The following is an 11251-nucleotide window of genomic DNA, read 5'->3' on the forward strand; positions in this document are numbered from 1 at the left end:
CCAGAGGTAATTTTTCCACGGGATTACCGGAGGACAGGAGCTACACAGCCACCACTGGACCTTCTGAGGAAGAGCAAACCCTTTCTACAGGATCACTGCTTCAGGAGGACTGCAGCCACCATTCTACCAGACTGCTACCACCACTCTGACTAACAGGGTGCCAGGTTGTATCCTGACTCTGTCAGTTTGAACCAGCATTTTATTTTTTTCCTTTTCTGTAATTTCCCCATTAAATTGTTATTCTGACTTGGTGCCTCCCACTGGTTTGTTTTCAAACTAGTACAACATGATAACTCTGCCTGAGTCCTTCTAGCCTTCAGCAGACTTCTTGCCCCCTCTACTCACCTGCCTTAAAAGCTGTAGTGTCTTCTCAGCGAGGTGAAAACGGCCAAAGCTGAAGTAGCTGCATCCTTCTTCATACTTCCCAACCTGTGTGCCAAAGATTACTGGAAAACTTCTACTTTTATCCACATGATTCCTTTCAGGAACTTTTCAGAGCCCTTTTTTGTTGTTTAATTCTGTGCAGATGATGAACTCTAGATGTTGCTGGGCAGTGTAACTCATGCCTGGGCAGGATGAAGGGGCAGAAGGGCTGGATCATGGAAAGATTCTGTGAGACCCCTGTAAAACTTACTTCAGTTTTTCAGGCATTGAGCTTCAAGTGTTGAGAATTTAAAGAGGATTCACTCTCCATGAAGAGACTACAGAGGTAACAGCTATTCCAGTACCTCCGTTGCAGTGTGCACACAGAAGCACAGAGCACATCTTGGGTCTGGCAGTGCCAGTAAAAGCCTGCCAGTCATGCAGGCAGCTCTGAGGGAAAATTATCACAATAAATGGACCCACACTTGCTGGCTTTGCACCATGCTTGGTATTGATCCGTGCCTGTAACACTGCCGGACTGCTTCCCATATTTTCATCTTTTCTAATGGAGAAAATTACACCATACATTATTCATTCTTGTAGGCCCCAGGCTTTTGTTTTTGTTGTTGTTGTTGCTTTTTAGTGAGAACTATATGTTTCTTTAGTGTGACCTCTTGGAACAAAAGCTTTTCCTCCAATTTCTCTGAAAAAGAAAGAAAAGAGTATGGAGGAGAAAATGGAGGAAAAGGAAGGGAAACTTTGTATTTTTGACATTATAATAGAATTTAAATTCATTTTAAATTTAGCAGAACTCTGGCTGTTCAGGTAAATTTGTCTAAAATGACCTGTAACTTTACAGGGACAACTACCTAGCTGGTGTTCTGAACACAGCGCAAACTGACTAGCACAGAGTGATGGTGCAAGTCCAAATGCATTTCTTTTTTTTATCCCGACCTACTCTTCTGTGACTGGATGTAGAATTTCAGGTTTTTTCACACACTCATTTTGAATGTGGAGTCTGCCACGCTTAAAAAAATCTGTGAAGAAAAGAATTCCTGGTTCTAGTTCACGGTTCTATCGCCTGGAAGAGTATTACTGCAACCATTTTGCTGTCTGTGTGTTGTCTGTTAAAAAGACTGCAGAGATCTTAGAAGTGATATATCAGATGCTTTTCCTATTTGGCTATGACAGTCCTTTATTATTTTAATCACCCTACATGTTAAATGAGATTTTTTCTTTCCTATAGTAGTAAATAGAAGAATAAAATGTAACAACAGTCAGGCAGGATCCTAAGGTCACTGATCCGCTTCCTAACTGGGCAGGGTGGAATGAAACCTTGTGAGATACCTGAAGCTCCTCTTCTACCCAGTACTGCTAAATTTCAGTTTGACACAATTTTAACTGGTGATGGTGAACCAGCTGATGGAAATAGAGAACACAGATTGCTCTGCAAAATGAAGCCTCTGATGGAGGGATGAAGAAGCAGTGGTTTTGTGCAGAGAGAGAATACAGGTCTTCTAATCCACAGGAGGTAGTTTCTCATGAGAAAGCAATAAACTTCCATGGAGAGTATTGAAAAATAAATCAGGAACCAAAACTGGAGCAAGGAAGTTCTAGGAGAGAAATTAAGGAGAAATGTAAGATGCAATTACTCAGAGAGTCTGTGGGATTGCTTTTTCTGGAGGGAAGAGAGGAGCCTCACTGGATGACGTCTTAAAATATCCTCCAGCCTTCTCAGTCACTATTGCAGTTTGTGAAGGTGCTATTATTTCTCTAGAATCAGGAACATACCTGTTTGCACAGCCTTCCATAAGGCTCAACAAGAAGCTGTCTGAGGTTTTTCTTTTCTGCAGAAAGTTGAAAGTTTTGCATATCAACAAAAAGCAAGGTAAGACTTCCGTCCCACCTCACCACTTCATTGCAGGTCAAAGAAGAGTCAGCAAATAAACAGAGAAGCCTGTAGACCTTCCAGTCTATAGCACTGGGCCCAAGGTTGCTTCATCTGTTTCACACAGCTAAAGACCCAAAAGTCCAGAGAAGCAGAGCAATGTAGTGGGAGTACTAAAGGAGATCTTTGGAGATCATCTACGCTGTTCCTCAGAGAGTTCATTAACTGGAGTGCGCTTCCTACCTTTGGGTCGTGTTTCTCCTCAGGAAATAAATGGACATAAATCTGGGATGGGGCACAGATAAAGTGAGTGACCAAGACAGACACACTTCAAATGCCTGTGCTGTATTTCTGGCCAAGGGGGCAGAGCATCACCTCCTGGGAGAGCCTGGCAAAGTAACACCACTGCTTCCTCATTCTGTAAATTCCAGAGCAGCTTGGAGATCTGAATGAAACAGATCTCTCCTGTGAGAGGCCAGCACTTTGTCAACATGGCATTCCTCTATCGAGAAAAATGAATCTGTAAATTTAGAGCTTTACCTCAAAACTAGCCTGACAGGAAAGAAAATACAGAGCCCAAAGAAAATGCAGGTCTGGTAAGCCTGTAAGCCTAAATTTATAGCCTGTTTCTAAATCTAAGTGTGTATGCCCACCTACATGCCAGTCTGGGCTTTTTGCCTGGGTTTCCTTTGCACGGAGACAGACGTCTGGAAGAATCACAAAATAATATCCGGAATTAAAAGGGATCCACGGGGATCATCCAGACCAACTCCTGGCCCTGCACAGGACACCCCAACCAGCCATTCCCATTTCTGTCAATGGTCACCACAGAGAAGAGATCAGTGCTGCCCCTCCACTGCCCCTCTTGAGGAAGTTGTAGACTGTGATGAGATCTCCCCTCAGTCTCCTAGAAGCTGGTAAAAGCTCAGCTCTTTCCTGGTTCAGATGCTCTTACATTTACAGAATGCATCTTTGATGAAAGAAAAGCCCCAGCATCCTGTCCTACAGCCCCGACTATGTTCAGTCCAGAGCTAAATTACACATGTATTTGAAAGCAAATGAATTTAAATACCCTGAGACCTAAGCTGTGTAGCTGGTTTTGGTAAATACACTCTCAGTTTTATAACCATTTCCCTCATGCTACAAACTCTGGGAGAGACAGCACCACTGACTGTGTATGAATGAAACATTTGTCCAGGGTGAGTCACCACAGGGAAAGCTCTTCTTCAGAAACCACAGCACTGCTCATTGTGCACCCTTTATCATGCACCACAAAAAAATGATACAGAAATCATGGAAGGAGAATGTGTGCTGTGAACATGTTGATAGGAGGGAACAAAAAAGAGCCATTTATCTGCACAGTTAATTTTCTGGCCCAACAGAAAGAGCATGAATTTCTGTTAACTGCTCCTGCTCCCAATTTCAGTGCATTCTACCACTGTTCATTTATTGATTGAAGGCCCTCTTAAGAGACAAAGATGACAGAATTGCAATGAATCTGTGACAGTCTTGAGCAGATCCATCCATCATTGTCACTGACCTCGACTAGGTTGCTCACTTTGTTCAGCTCAGAAATCACGAGTAGTAGTGTTCATTTGCGCTTGTCATCATATGCCCGAGACACTTGTCATGCTATACAAACAGAACTTTTAAGCAGAAATCTCCTGTGTAATCTCATCAGAACTGTTCCTTCATGCATATACGCCTTTCTTCTTTTTTTTCTCTCCAAATGTTTTGAAATGAGCACAAATTAGAAATATAGTGAAAGTGCAAAAGCCCAATAATAGTAGAAAGATAGATTCATGTGGAGCTGGTCCAAACATCTAGACTGTATGTGTGGTTTTTGTTGTTGAAAAATGCCACTGAGAAGCAAAAGTTTTATTTTTTATTAGACCAAATTACTTTAAAGATAAATAAACAAAAGAATCAGATTATACTTTTCTTTTTTCTGCCAGATTAGAGCAGGCTAACTGGGCATGCAACCCTGCTTTTTTTTCTAGCCGTCAGCAATGAATCTTTATAAAGATTATTTTTTATTGCAAGCTTTTACCTCTTGAAACTGTCTTAGCTTTGCAACCCTGTATCTTCCTTCACAAAGCAGCAAATGGAAAATCTCAATGGATTAAATGCTCTATTTTCTCTCCACATCAATAAGTCATAAGTGACTTACACTGACCATGTTCCACTCCTCCTGCTCATCATCCACAGACAGAAGAAGCAGGAGCAGGTCAGTGCTCATCTCCCATGATGATGTGCACCAAGTAACACAGACATTACCTGGACCTTGCAAGCCCAAAGTGATATTATTCCTCACTTGCTTCCTGTTATCCTTGGCCTTCGCACTCTCCCCACTTACGCAGCATGAAAAATGTAACACTTAAGAAATACAGCTTTTTGGAGCCATGGGGTTTCCAGCAGAATATTTTGAGCAGTTGGCATTTAACGTCACCAGCACTGAAATAACCATCACTTTTATCGCACTTTTCTCTGGAAATGGCAGAGTCCTCAAGGACACATTACTCTCCACAGTTTTCAGATGGGGAGAATGAGGCACCAGTGGAAGTGAGATTCAGCAGCTCTGGGCAGCGATGAAGTTGAAGTGCAGCACCCCCAGCTCCAGCCTCAGCACTCTCTGCTGTGTCTTGACTCCTTGTGGGCACAGCAAAGGTGACTTCCTTCCTGAGGTGGAGCCTCACTGGAATATCTGGTGTACAAATGATGAAGAGCCCTATTTGGAAGAAGTAGAAATGGTCCTCTTTCCAAAGTAGCAGTTTTGGGGAGAATTAGATGAGATTGAGACCACTTTCCTGAAGACACTCCCTGCCTACCATAGGCAAAAAGCCCATCAGGACTCTACCATGTTTTTCCCATTTGTTCTGTCTCAGTATGCCGAGCAAGGGGGACTCTCCTCTGGGATCTCTGGGTGTGGTGCAAAGAGATCTTGTTCCTTTTCATCAAACACAGCCATACAGCACATAAAACACTTTTCCTCTGGTCTTTCCCACTCTGGCATTGCTCAAGTGTTCAGGCAAACAGGAATGAAGCACTGTCAGATGCTAATCATTAACAGAAATACAAGCAGTGACAATGGCCACTGACAGAACATCTCCAACGGAGAAAACACAGGAAGTTTTCCCAGTACTCACCCTACATGTCTTCTGCTTGAGGAAAATCTTTCACATGCACTGCCTAAGGTCTACTGACTTAAAAAAGGACAGCCCTTGAACTGGAAAGCTCTTAGCCACCACCATGTTGCAACCATCAACTGAAACTGTCTCCACATGCAGATTAGGATTAGAGTATTCATATTTTTTTCATCAAACCTGGAAAAATGTCAGTTGCTGCAATGAAGAACTGCTTGTTGTTGGGAAAAGAAGGCAGTCTCTTTGTGAAGGTGTGCTGTTCCTGATGCACTCTGCCCTGGTGCAGGAGCTCGTGCTTCCAGCTTCCACAGCAGCAGCTACCTGGAGGCTGAATGCTGAGCAGCCTGGATAGTGCAGCTGCCCAATTCATCCCAAAAAAGGAATTGTTTGGATCACACTGAAGTACCTAAACACCTCCACTGAAGTATCTGCTCTAAATTTGAGGTGTGATGGAACAGACAATTTTTATTTGGCAGTGTTGCCATTAACTGGCTTAAGTTTTGTTACAAGTCTCAATTGTTTGCAGCCATGGACGTGGCAAATTAGACAGGGTTGTAGAAATTACAAAAAGAAAAAGAAATATCAGCTCTGAGATATGCAAAGCAACTTGTCACAGTCTGGGCTGCCATCACATCTCAGTGAACTACAGGTGTTTCACTGAAGGTGAGAGACTGAAGGTTTTGCAAAGCTACCTTTTGGGTGTACAGTGACTGCTGCCTAACAAAAACCTAAGAAAACTATTATCTCTGTGAAACAACTTATGAAAAAAAGAAATAAACCACCAAAGGCGACATAATTGAACATATGGTGTGAATCAATTACATGATCCACACATGGTTAAGAACAAGTAGGGATGCTGATGAGCATCTGAGGGCAATTGTGGGAAGATACACACTTTCCTGGAGATGTTTACATAGCATCTGAGTAAGATTTGTCAGTGCAAAAGATGTCACATGGGAATGGTACTATTTTATGGAGCAAACACAGAAATCTCCATAGAACTGCATATAATCTAGTGCCTAAAAGGTCTGGATCTTTGAAAGAGACTCTTGGCACCATTAACTAAGCCAAAGCTGCAGGTCAGAGAACAGAAGTGCTCAATTTCAGGAAAAAGAAAAGAGAGGCCCTAACACACAGCTGGTAAAAACACACTCACACACACGCAGAGTAAAATATTGTGAAATATTCTATATGTAACTCAACCAAATTTTAAACTGCGGATTTTATTTTAAGACATTCACGCTTTCTAGAGTGGCATCTTCATTGCAGCTGTCACTGAAGCACAAGGTCTGGTCTTAAAGGTAGCAGTTGGTGTCAGATCAAAGTAGCTGCCTTTGAGCAGAGCACGGATGGTCCCCTCCTTCTGTAACTTCTCCACAGTCTGTCTTCAAAGCAGAAATCACACACATTTTCCAACACTCCCAGGAATATAAAAAAAGTGATTATCCAAATCAAATTATATTTCTCCCCTTTCTGCAGGCTGGGGAATAGCTCTCAAGACAAGCTATTTTACTCCAGGGTTGTTTTGTTTCCTTGTCATCATTCCTCCAATGGGAATTTGATCCCTGAACTCTTGCCTGCATTTGACATCGATAAAACCATCCACATAACACCACTGCAATTACCAGCATGCTGATAAATACCAAGAGTCCACATCCTCATGCTAAGGGTTGGATTTGCCATTTAATCCAGCAAAATGCATCTGAGATTTATTTTTTTTTCCATGCAAAGGTGCCTGATTAGTTCTCAATACTGTGAAATTAAAAATAGAGCAAGATATTTTGTTCTGCATTTTGTGTTAATGGTTTAGCCTCAGCAGTGTATCTGTTCCACAAAAGCTTTGAAAAGCATACAAATTAATGACAGGATATGTACCACGAAAACCACCACAATTTCAGCATCTAATTAGCACAGTGTGGCAACATTCACACTGTGATCCTGTTCACCACAATCTCCTTTGTAAGATTTTATTTTCCACTTCCAAATTAATGTTAAGACAGCTGATCTCACATTCCACACATCAAGCCATAAACATTTATCAAGGTGTCAACGGAGAGCAACACTTCTGGGTTGTCAATATTTAATCTGCAGTAAAATTAAATCATGGGTCATTACACCCAGTTCATCAAGTCAGGAGTTCAGTGCTGATGCTGAGCTGGATGTCAGGAAGCTTCTGAGCAAAGCATATGGAATCTTCTGCCCCATTTCACCAGGGAAACTTCACACATTCCCTGTACATGCACCCTACAGAAGCAAAACCCCAGCCCACAGCACACCTCTATGTTTTTAGGAACGGGCTGCTTCAGCACCCATCTCTCCTGAGGAGTCACGACACTGCAGTTGTGGACAGGCAGCCTTGACTCCGTCACTTATGTGGCAGAGTCCACCACAGCAACAAAAGGCTGTCATTAGCTTTCAGTAATGGAACAATTTCCACAAGCTCTGTCCCAGGGAACTTCAGGTAGTGTGCCAGTAAATACCATACCTGCTAACCAAGAAGCTCTGCCCCTTGCTCCCCATTCTCATTCGAAGGCCACTGGAAGGCGAAAATGAAAGGATTATGATCCTCTGTTAGAAACCTGATGTGGTAGCCCTCCTCTTCATTAAATGACTGAAAATGGCGCGTCACTGTGCAACCCTGTTTTTCCTGCACCCTTTTCCTTTCCAAAGGAGGACCACAACCATTTCTGGCTTCTTATAAAGTCTCAGCCACCACAGTGTGGAATAACAACACTCATTTGTCAGGCTATTAGAATTTCTTCTGTTTCAGACTTCTCCCTGCTCTCTACAGTTCAATAAACTTGGCTTGATGGAAGCTCCTTCCTCAGACCACTCTGGGAGAAGCACATAAAGAGAAAACCTGTCCTTGGGCTGGCTATCAGCAGCTGTGCCTTCACACCCTTTGTGCAGCTCAAAAATGAGGCAAAGGAAGTGGTGAAGGCTGAAGCAACTTGTCTGACCAGGTCTAAGGAGAGGAAAAAGGCCCCTCTGCCTTATTGCTGTGGCTTTGCCACACAACTCCCCTTTACTCCCTCAACCACTAATAGGTAAAATACTAAGAATTACCTTCACGAAAGGAAAATTTCCCAACCTACAGCCAAGCAAATCTTTTTGCTTTCTCCACACGTTCTTTGCAAATAAGAAAAAGAGAACTGCAGTTTTTATAAAAGCACAGACCCGAGGGCAGAATGTAACTGCATACAGGCTGCTCCTCATATCTCCCATTGGTTTATGTTTGTTCCAGTTCTCTCTTTAATGGACAATTTTCTTGCTAAATTTTCTCCTTCACAGCACATTACTGTTCTTAATTAGTGCATTCCCAAACAATTCCCATTCAAACTTCTGTTCGCCACAGGTAACTCACAGGCAGGTCTCATCCACCACTGCCATCGTCAGAAAGGTGCTTGGGGAGCTGCTGTGGGCTTTGGAAAGCCCTCTTGTCAGAATATTAGAATCAACTCTTCCCTTCAACTCTGTCCTGTTTCTTCTTTCTTGAAAGGTTGAAATTCTTCAAAGTAGTGTCATCGAAATAAAGTTAAAAGGTAATCAGGTGATTTAATTATTTGTGGGTGCATCTCTCTTTTGCAGTGTACATGTGGTTGAATTGTAATTTTCACCTGCTATCACATGAAATATGTGCCTTCCAATTTGATTTTTTTTTTAACCATGTCAAAAAAGGAAAGCCAGACCTGCTTTCTCTGCCTGTTCTGCTAATCTGCCCCCTGCCCTACTTACTGCTCATGTGTCTAATTTGGCATAAGATGACACACATCCCTGGCGCAGGCATTTACATATTTGCATTACTCTGGCTTGACAGATTACTTTTTACTTAGATGTGTACTTCATAAATAGGCTAATGGAGGAAATTTACTAATTTCACCACTCATTTCATCTTGTGAACCCCAATATGTTATAATTTGCTGCATCCATTTCTGACATCTCACTCCTTGTATCAGGCGTGTCCTCTTTGGAAGTGTTCTGCTTCTGAAACATACTTTATTCTAATTAATCTTTTTGAAACAGCCTCATATCTGTTATCAAAACCTCCACATACTTGCCAGCACTCAGACGAAGCAGCAAAAATGTAATTGCTTGTGAATTCTGTAACTAGCTGATGTGAGTAAGTCAGGGAGACAGCAGAAAGAGAAAGGTGTGAGGAATTTTGATCTAATAGCTTTAAGCATGAACGTGTACTGTCTTGGAATTTCAGCAAAATTATTTATATAACAAATGCACCATTTAAGGAGCCTTAAAATTACTAACAGCACAAAGTGAACCTCACATAAGCACCCCAAGTATCATCATCATTAAAGGGAATAGTTTGATTGTGAGTACTTCTCAAAGCCTGGCAAATTCTGCCCAGTGATTCCACTGAAAAGCAAGATGGGAGCAGCAGACAGTGGCTTCTCCTCAATGAGCTCCACTTCTCAGAGACAAGTAAATCTGCTAAATGCTTTATTCCTTAGCAGGAGGACAGAGAATGGAAATGGAACTAGTAAAACCCCCAAACAGATGTTCCAAGTATCTAGAAGGGGAAATGGGAATTTAAACAGAAATGCAGTTTTATTACAACTGCTCTGTTATTGCTACCATTTAAGTGTGCTAATGCAAAACGTATTTATTAAAGAAAGACCCAATTAAGAAAATTGTTTAAGTAACTCTCAGTAGTGCAAGCAACACAACTCCGAATGATGCTGCAGCTTTAACATACCAACAAAACAAGAGAGTATGAAAGTCTACCTACGAACTTGTGGGGAAAAAATAAGGAGCAGAAATGAAACAAAAAATTACTACTGAAATTCTATAAAAGTATTTTTTCATTTAATGCTGGGGACCTGTGAACACTTCTGTGACTTCTTAGTTTTGTCCAAGAGAATGATTTCACTGACTGTGGGTGCAGTCCTCCAGTGCTGAGGTATTGGGAGTTTTGCCTCTGATATGAACAGACTGAGGCTGGCACAAGTTGCAGCTGATGATAGCTGGGAGCAGGACAGAGGGAAAAAGGGCAGAGAGGAACAGTTTTTCTTTGATCAGTTCAGGTATAGGCAAACGAAGGCTCACAACTGGGTTTTTTTCCAGAAATATTGCTGTTTTATTGGATAAAATCTCGATTTCAAGTATTTGTCACAGAGACTTCTAACTTAAGTGAGAAAAGTAGGAAAGACCTTTTGCTGGAGTATTAACAATATGTTCATCTCTTGATAGAAAGAATTAAGTCTTCACACTCACAGGATGTCTACACAAAGAATTAATGGAAAATATTTGAAAGGAGAAAAGTTTAAATTGAAAAATACATTTAAACATCTTGATCATTATCACAGAAAATCACCAAACATAGCTGAAGTTAAACTCTTAACAGCGCTACAATGGAAAATTCTGTTTGTCTGGAATTCATTGATTTGCTAATAAACTAAGACACACACTGGCAGTAAGACTAGAGACAGCAATAGCTGAAATAGTAAAAGCTCTTGAAGAAACTGTGAGAAATACACTCTCTGACAGGTGGATTGGGGCTTCAAGCTATGGCAGACAACGTGGAAATTGCAGCAGACACACGAGGGGAAGGTGTGCACAGCACCAGGGGAAGGAGAACAAGGCATTCGGGTGACAGCAATGGAAATGCCACACGCAGGGCTTCTAGCGAGAGACTAAGGCTTTTCACGCGGTTTTCTAAGTTGTGGGTTTTGGCCTTTTTTTTTGTTTCGCTTTGGGTTTCTGTTTTAAAAACTTCTTTACTTCTCAGAGCACCCGCGCTGCTGTCCCGGCCCCGTTTCTCCTGGTGCTGCCGCAGCACTCACCCTAGTTCTGCCGGCGGCACGGCTTCTTGTGCCCGGCCCCGGAGCCCTGCGGCTCGCTG

The sequence above is a fragment of the Corvus brachyrhynchos genome, unplaced genomic scaffold (genome assembly GCF_000691975.1).
Source record: "Corvus brachyrhynchos isolate BGI_N302 unplaced genomic scaffold, ASM69197v1 scaffold216, whole genome shotgun sequence".
NCBI classification, from domain to species: Eukaryota; Metazoa; Chordata; class Aves; order Passeriformes; family Corvidae; genus Corvus; species Corvus brachyrhynchos.